This window comes from Emydura macquarii, unplaced genomic scaffold (genome assembly GCF_026122565.2).
Source record: "Emydura macquarii macquarii isolate MOO-44397 ecotype Brisbane River unplaced genomic scaffold, CSIRO-AGI_Emac_v2 contig_267, whole genome shotgun sequence".
NCBI classification, from domain to species: domain Eukaryota; kingdom Metazoa; phylum Chordata; order Testudines; family Chelidae; genus Emydura; species Emydura macquarii.
Genome location: NW_027130404.1, coordinates 1,387,629 through 1,396,718, shown reverse-complemented (window position 1 = coordinate 1,396,718; position 9,090 = coordinate 1,387,629).

The following is a 9,090-nucleotide window of genomic DNA, read 5'->3' as shown; positions in this document are numbered from 1 at the left end:
CCTTTTCATCTGTCTTTTCTGCTCCATAGACTACAGCTAAAGATCTAGATTTGAAATCAGCAAGGGCCAGATTGGCCCAAATTCTTAACTGTTTGGGTAGAAAGCTTAAACTGGATTCAGAAAATTAAGCTCACAATGTCCCCGTAATGTAACATTTCATTCTGTATGTGAATAAGCCCATAATGAAAAGCTACAGCATGCTAAAGTGATACTTGCATCTCCTCTGGTGACAAACATTAATATTTTCCCAGTGAGACTGAGGTCAGGTCTACACTACATACCTACTTCGGTATAACTATGTCGCTCAGGCGTGAGAAAAATCCACACTCCTGAGTGACATAGTTATACTGACATAATTTACCCCCTGTGTAGACAGTGCTATGTCACTGATAGAGCTTCTCCCACCAACATAGCTACTGCCTCTCAGAGAGGTGGAGTAACTAAGCTGATGGGGGAGCCAATTCAGTGTTTGTAGTGTAGACCTGCCCTAAATCCAATATCAAGTGCTCTAATGTTGGCATGAATCACACTCTTTGTTTCCCTTAATGTTCTCTTACAATACTGGAGTCCCAAGTGAGAGCAAGTATATAACAGTAACATCCCTCTGTAATTGACTGTGGTTTAAAAGTTATGAATCACTTATGGGAAGCAGTCACTGCTGGGACCCAAAACCAACATCTCTTACTTCCAAGTCTTAGAAGTAAAAAAACAACAAAACCCTTTCCCATTGACATACTTAACCTAGACTTCATTAGACTTTCAGTGCTAATACATGCAGCACAGAAATAATTGCATCAGCTGTGTGTCCATTATGCTAAACTGAGCCTTTTGGATCCTGCCAGTAATACAGTGGTTTTTCTAACCTTTTCTATATACTACTGAGATAATTTCTTTGCACTTGCATAGTGCCTTCCATCTGAGGCTCTCAAAGCACTTTGCAAGCCTTTATTTAATTAGACTAACAGCTACTATGTGAGGTAAACTTTTATAGATGGGGAAACTGATGCACTGAAAAATTAAGTGAGATCTCCATTGTCATACAGGAAATCTTTGATATAAGTGGAAATAGAACCCAGATCTCCAGAGTTCCCATTGCTAATATTAACCAAAACTTGAAAAGTGCCTTTTCCCCCCCGCTGAGTACTGGTTTCTCATATAATCTGCATCATATCCCTATAGTCCCTTAGGAAATATTTTCCCCATGATATTTCACTGCTACCTAGACAGACTTTCAGTCCAATCTATTGCACTTTGCAGCCTTTACAGCAAGACTTGCAATGTGTATCTCTCTCAATATATTGCAGCAGAAATTTTTGAAGGACTATAATGTGCTGTAAACTAGGAAATCTTGTCTATTCTTGGCTGTTCTGTACAGTGTAGGAAAGACTGTATAATGGAATCATTAGGTAGCGACTCCATGAAATGAGCTAAAAAGCCCTTTCCATTTTCAGCACCATTTTGAGATGTAGTAGTTGCAGCAAGGCTTCCTTTAATATGTCTTAGTTTTTTTATAATGATACAAGGGTTGAAGCAGCTAATTGCTCAAAAGTTGTGACTGTTATAGAATACTTCTCCAGTAGTGTTGGTATCAAACTGGTGTTCTTCCCTCAAAGACTCTAGAAGAACTAGCATTGTCAAAACATCTAACATTTTTTGTACTGCAGAAGCCCCACTTTGATAACAGCTGCAGTTGGTTCTTTAGGGAACGAAAGGCTAATGCTTTTTCACTGTAGATGAAAAGTGTGTATACAGATCTCTTCCATTGTTGTTGTAGCCGTGTTGGTCTCAGGTTATGAGAGAGAAGGAGGGTGAGGTGATATTTATATTGGACCAACTTCTGTAGGCAGAAAGGATAAGCTTTTGAGCTTCACTGAGCTCTTCCTCAGATGATGGTCTGTGAAGTTCGAAAGCTTGTCCTCTCCATCAATAAAAGTTCCAGCAAAAGATATTATTTCACCCACCTTGTCTCTCTCCTATACAGATCTCGGCATTCTGAGTTTCCTTTTGTAAGGCCTCGTGTAACAATCTCTGAAATCATTGTACATGTTTAGTGGAAACACTGTATCAAGGCATTTATTTCAAACGCATGCTCACTGTCTACTATGTTATTGCCCCCCACCCCCTTTATAGCTGAAGACACTGCAACCAATCTGTTTTGTGATTATGGGGAGGTGGGCTTTATTCTGGAGTCTTCGCTCAAGCAAAACTCCCATTCATTTAAATTAATGTAAGATGTGCCTCACTAGAGAGTCCTTGGCTTTCAAGCTAACAGCTCTTATGTGCACACAGAATTCCCCATGTGAATAACAAATTGTTCAGCATACGAGCAAGTGCAGCAAGTCTGTGCATAAGATGTATGACAATTCAGGGCCAAAACATATTCATGCCAACATATAGCCAACAAATTCTCCTGCATGGAATCACATTAGGGCCCAATCCCACAAATGCTTATGGCTGTAATTCCACTGAAGTGACTGGTCTTGTCTACATTAGGAAAAATTGGATGCATATTTCTCCATTATAGTTTGCTACCAAGGGAACTATTATAGAAATAGGGCTCTAGCATTTTCATCCCACTCTGACTGGGATCAGACTGGATGGTAAAAATGTTTGTGCCTTGTCAGCACTGCAACCTCTTTTATTACCATAGGTGCCACTGCACTGGTGGAAAACAGAGTCTGAATGCTGCCATTGTATAGTCAGCCAATGGGACTAATATATAGGCAGTATTATGCTCAGCTGCAAGTGTTTTCCAGATCTGGCCCTTAGTCTTTACAAAATTTGCTCTGTTTTGGAATTATTTGCTTGAATTACTTAGAATATCGAATATTCACAGATTTGCCTACAGGTCCTGGCCCAGGCACACAAACACGACACATGCAAGGTATAATGCACAGGGATAGCTTGGGTTGTTTTTTTTAAATGCTATTTGAAAACTTTACATTTCAAAAGCCTAAAAGCTAATTTAGGCCAGAATTGTTGTTAAGGAAGTAGAACACAACCAATTATTTCCCTCTCAATTTATAAGAAGAGATCTTGCTGCTCAAATGATGCCACTATGCTACAGCCTGTTGGTTAATTCACACATGGAAATTCCAACATATTCTGACAGATATAGATATTTTCTGCAATATTCTTGAAAAATCGATAAGTTTAAGTAGCATTATATTACAAATGCAAAGTTTATCATTTGTTGTGGAATTGTATGTAACTTTTAGAGGGGGAGATGGGATCAGTATTAACCTTGGGAAATGTTATGAGCTTCTGTACCAGAAGACTGGATGATAGCTAATGTGATGCCAATTTTTAAGGCTCCAGCGGTGATCCTGGCAATTACAGGCTGGTAAGTCTAACTTCAGTACCAGGCAAATTGGTTGAAACTATAGTAAAAAACAGAATTATCAGACACAGATGAAGATGATTTGTTGGGGAACAGTCAACATGGTTTTTGTAAAGGAAATCATGCCTCACCAATCTACTAGAATTATTTGAGGGGGTCAACAAGCATGTGGACAAGGGTGATGCAGTGGATACAGTGTACTTAGATTTTCAGAAAGCCTTTGGCAAGGCTCCTCATCAAACGCTCTTAAGTAAAGTAAGAGGTCATGGGATAAGCGTGAAGGTCTTCTCCTGGATCAGAAAATGGTTAAAAGATAGGAAACAAAGGGTAGGAATAAATGGTCAGTTTTCAGAATGGAGAGAAGTAAAGAGTGGTGTCCCCCGGGGTCAGTACTGGGAACAGTACTGTTCAACACATTCATGAATATTCTGGAAAAAGGGGTAAAATTGAGGTGGCAAAATTTGCAGATGATACAAAACTACTCAAGATAGTTAACTACGAAGAGTTACAAAGGGATCTCCCAAAACGGAGTGACTGGACAATACAATGGCAGATGAAATCAATGGTGATAAATGCAAAGTGTAATGCACATTGGAAAACATAATCCCAACTATACATATAAAATGATTGGATCTAAATTAGCTATTATCACTTAAGAAAGAGATCTTGGAGTCATTGTGGATGGTTCTCTGAAAATATCCATTCAATGTGCAGCGGGAGTCAAAAAAGCTAACAGAATGTTGGGAGTCATTAGGAAAGAGATAGATAATAAGACAGAAAATATCATATTGCCTCTATATAAATCCATGATATGCCCACATCTTGAATACTGCATACAGATCTGGTCTCCCCATCTCAAAAAAGATATAGTAGAATTGGAAAAGGTATAGAAAATGGCAACAAAAATGATTAGGGGTTTGGAACAACTTCCATATGAGGAAAGATTAATAAGACTGGGACTTTTCAGCTTGAAAAGGATATGACTAAGGGGGAATATGATAAATCATGACTGGTGTGGAGAAAGTAAATAAGAAAGTGTTATTTACTCCTTCTCATAACAGAAGAACTAGGGGTCACCAAATGAAATTAATAGCAGCAGGTTTAAAATGAACAAAAGGCTGGGCATTGATGCAAAACCATGCTCTGCAGTGTGTCTAGCGTCTGTTTGCCAGAAACTGGGAAAGAGTGACAGGGGATAGATCACTTGATGACTACCTGTTCTGTTCATTCCCTCTGAAATACCTGGCATTGGCCACTGTCGGAAGACAGGATACTTGGCTAGATGGACCACTGGTCTGACCCAATATGGATGTTCTTATGTTCAAAGGGCTATCTGAAAGAGTGTGCAAGGCACAGATAAACTTATGGAGCAACCAAAGTTCGGTGGGTTTCCCAGGAAATCTATAAGGGGAGGAGTATCGAATGTACCCCTGCTAGTTTTCCAAGAACTGAAGGCCTTTTGAAGCTTTACCCTGTGAAGGGGACCTTTGTCTGCTGTGAGGTTTCTAATATAATCTGTATTTCTGAGGTTAATTTGGCTAATGAACTGCCAACCTTTACATTACTTTGTCTGATAAAGTGGCTGTTCTTATGGCTTCAAATTCTATTAGATATTGTGGGATTAATTTAATCTTTCAGAGAATGATTTTGAGACTAACCCCCAACTTTTATTTTGTATGGACTAGGTCCACGCCTTCCTGTGCATTTGGAGTTTATCATAACACATCCCCAATCCTGATTTGAACCCTCTGGATGTTGCCATAATTAAATAATTATCACGTGTGCCTGTTCAGTTTCTCTTTGGGCTGGATTGTATTTTATGCACAGAGCTTGGTACCAGGGGAGGTGCAGAACTGCACTGTCCCAACAACTGCTCCTGGAGGCATCATGTTTCAGTGAGGCACAAAGCTGATAGGGTTCTTTGGTGCACTGGGAGAGTTGCTTCCACCGTTCTGGGCTTTCTTCACTATGAAATGAGATGATGTTAGAAAACAACCTTGAGGAGTTGTGTTAAACATGACTGAGCAGTGTAGACATTAACCAATGTGTCAGCTGTTTTTCATGGGTGAACCTTACTGGAACGTTAGGTTTAACCACAACCAGCTAACATGATGGTAGATACAACCTGTGCACATTGGCTGCTAAGTCATGTTTAATGTTGTGGTGGTTAACACAACTTTCCAAGGCTATGTTTTAGCATTACAATTTTCTAGTGAAGACAGTTCCTATGATGATACAATGTGTATTTCCCCCTGTGGTCATGAGTCCACTCTATTGCTGCCCATTTTGGTTAGGTTATATTAGTACAATTTATCTCACACAGTTCTTGCACTCACATCAGCACGTGGCCTATGACTGTGAGAAGCTACAAGAGAGAAGCTATTGAATCTGTAATCACTAAATGAATGAACCAATCTGTTGCACAATCATAGTCGAAACATCCTGAGTTCCTTGGAAAGCCTCATATCTCCACAAAGTTATACAAATATTTGCTTGCTCCTATAAACATTGATTACACTTTAGCTGGTACTGCAGCTGCTACTAAAAAATATCTTGCACTCCCCATCCCTGATGAGCCCTGTGCTTGGCAAATAAATTGGCCTGTACTACCCAGTTGAACATCATCGCTGTTAGCAATAGAAAAGCTAAACTATATTCCTTAGACTGATAGCTCTTTTTATTCTGTTTGTATAGCATCTAACACAATGGGGTCCTGGTCCATGATTGGGGCTCTTAGGAACTATGCTAATACTAACAAATGAATAATAATACATTATGCCATTCAGACCCCTTTCAGAGCAGGATATATCTCCTTGGTGGAGGCTGTCTTTAATCCTTTTTTTTTTTTTTTTTTTTTTTTGCGGGGGGAAGCATTTTTTTCCTGACTTCAGCCTACTTGTTGGCATCTTTTCCATTCTCACAGCCCCTTAGTGGCTGTTGCCACAGTTTTAGTAACTTGAGGAATTTCTCGTTTATCTTATGTAGGTTAACACTCTCAAGTCTGAAGTTAAATCAGTTGCTCTTCTTACTACCTCCCATGCTTCTTTCCAATTTCTAAAGTGGGTACAAAGAAATAGTTTTGCATATTAAATATAGCACAAGAGACATTAAGTCAGTGGAGCAAAACTTTGTCATCCATGATAATTCCATAAAATTAAAAGGTGTATAACCCATTAATCAAACAGGAAAGCTGGGGAGAAGACAAGTTTCTCTGATGTGATTCGAAAGAGATCTCATTAAGATGGTGATCTAAAATACATGACCATAAGTGAGATGTCAGTCATCTAGTCAGATTAATTCTGTAACTCAGGATTACCTGGTTTAAACGATGTTTCTTTCCAGTAAACCAAAAACTGAGGGCCAAACCATTCAAAGCTTTCACTACAATTCTAGGGGCAGAGGATGATCTCTGGAGTCAGAAGGTCTGGAAGAGAATTGGCTCCTAATTGGCTTGGTACTGGGTTTTTGTCTTTCCAAAGAAGTGTAATTGCATTAGAGCTGGTCAGACAATGTTCACTGAATAATTTATTAGACAAATTTATTAGAAAATTTGTCTACAATTCAATTAATATTTTCTCATACTTGACTAGCTTTATAAATCACTTTTTGCATCAGCAAAGCTGACTGTAATAACTTTGTGGAAGACTACTGCTATAGCATATGTCAAGGCAAAGTGGGATTATGACTTTACTAGTGGATTTCTACACAATTTGCTAATTGCTGACTTTAGGATACTATTGAGTCCAATTGTTACTTGTCCTATTAATTCTCCTCCCCCTTTACAAGGATTCTACTGTATGGGTCTAAATAATGAATACGATCTGATCGAGTTTCACTTTGCGATGCTTCATCAGTTTTGGTTCTCTCTCTGCCTGGTGCCTTCTTTGTGTATGCAGTCACATAGGTATCTACATGCCTTATTCTGTCTTGGTGCAGTTTAAAACTCTGTTAACTTTGCAAGTTTGGATTCTCTGGCTCCAAAATTCTCTTATCTCCTATGTAAAGAAAAAACTGTCTTTCACTTTTGCAAGTGTGAGACTTGCATGCTTTAGGCCTAAAAGCAAACAGCTTGAACTCTTGGAAATGTTTTTGGAAACAGCAATTTCACAAGCTATAAAACTTTGCCATTTGTGGCCCTGATCTATGTGGATGCACTCCTTTGCCCATATAGAGCAATGAGACTGTGCATATATGCAAAATCCACTCAGAGGGATTAGATTGCAGGATCAGGGCCTAACATGTACATACGCTAATTAGCAAACATTCTAATTTTAGGCCTCAGTCCTGCAAAGAGACTCCTTGAACCTGTGTGGAAGTAAATGGGGCTCTGGAAGTGCCGAGGTCCACCTGACCATCTCTCTTCAGTGTCAGGGCCATAGGTTTTAAAGTCCCTTCCACATACTGTTTGTAAGAAAACACCCTTTACAATAAATTCCTCTCCCCAAAATATTAAAATATATTGCAACACATTAGATTCTGATTTTATTCCTTTATCCTATGTCATTTGACAGTTAATGTAGTGTCTGGGCAAAATGAAGAAACAGGTTAAACAAGTGACTCTCCCGCCCCCTTCTGCTGCTCTGTCCATGTTTACACCAATAAATAATTCTACACATTTCAACTGGGCTTAAGCAGCTACAGTAAAAAAGAACCACACTCATTTAGAGACATCACATTCATACATTGTCTTGGCAAAGGGCAGGATGCCAACTCCTCCCTATGTTGTAATTTCTGCTTGTTCTTGCAGCTCATACAGAACAGATTTAGACTCCCATGTGACTGAGGAAACAGGATTTCAGCTCCTGGTGGGGAAGACATTGTACAATATGGCATATAGTCTGTATGAGTATCTTCTCTGAGTTCCCTCCTCTGTACGTGGCTTACTGTACTGTTCTTACTCTTGTTTAGATCATTCCAGACTGGAAAAAGCTGCATAGAAAAGTACTGTTATTCCTAGATATCCTGCTCCAACTCTTGGATAAATTAGTTTATCAAATTAGATGGCCTTAACCAATTCTTTGAAACAAAACCATTCTTACATTTATTCCATTCTAATCGAGCCATGTGCCAATACAGAGCCCTACTGATTTGAATGAGGGGGGTCTCCCTGAATGAAGCAGCTTGCAGGATCTGGGTCAGGGCATTAACTAAATTAGCTGGAGGAGATATAAAAGACTGAGGAGAGAGGTGGCTTTAGCTCATCCCATGCAGACAATAGTCTGGGTGTTCTTCCACTGCTAGAGAGAAAGAGGGGAAAGAAAATTAGAGAATTCTATATTGCTGCTAAGGTGTTTTCAGCTCAGGAGTACATAAACTACAGTGAAACTAGGCATCCTTTTAATAGCCCATTGTTCAAAGAATTTACAATTTCATTGCACAGGCAGACGAGACAATATGTGGAGTAAAGAAAGTTAATCTCTGGCAAAGTCATACTAATAAAAAGGAATTAAAAAAAGAAATCAGTGCAGGCTTGTTAGTTCTTGTTTGTAATGATAGGCTCAGACCCCACCTCTGCTGAAATTAATGGGATTTTTGGCATTGACTTCAGTGGGAGCAGGATCTGACCTGAGGTCCTTATTTTGAAGGCTGAGCTTTCCACAGAAATTTATTTGTTCTCTTTTTAAAGAACTCTTCATTTGCTGGAAAACACCCCTAACTGCAACCTCTTGGAGCATGGCAGGGGGGGGGGGAAGGCTGTCCTTTAAAGGCAATCACCAGTGAGTGCCCTTGTGATGTATAAAGAAGACCCA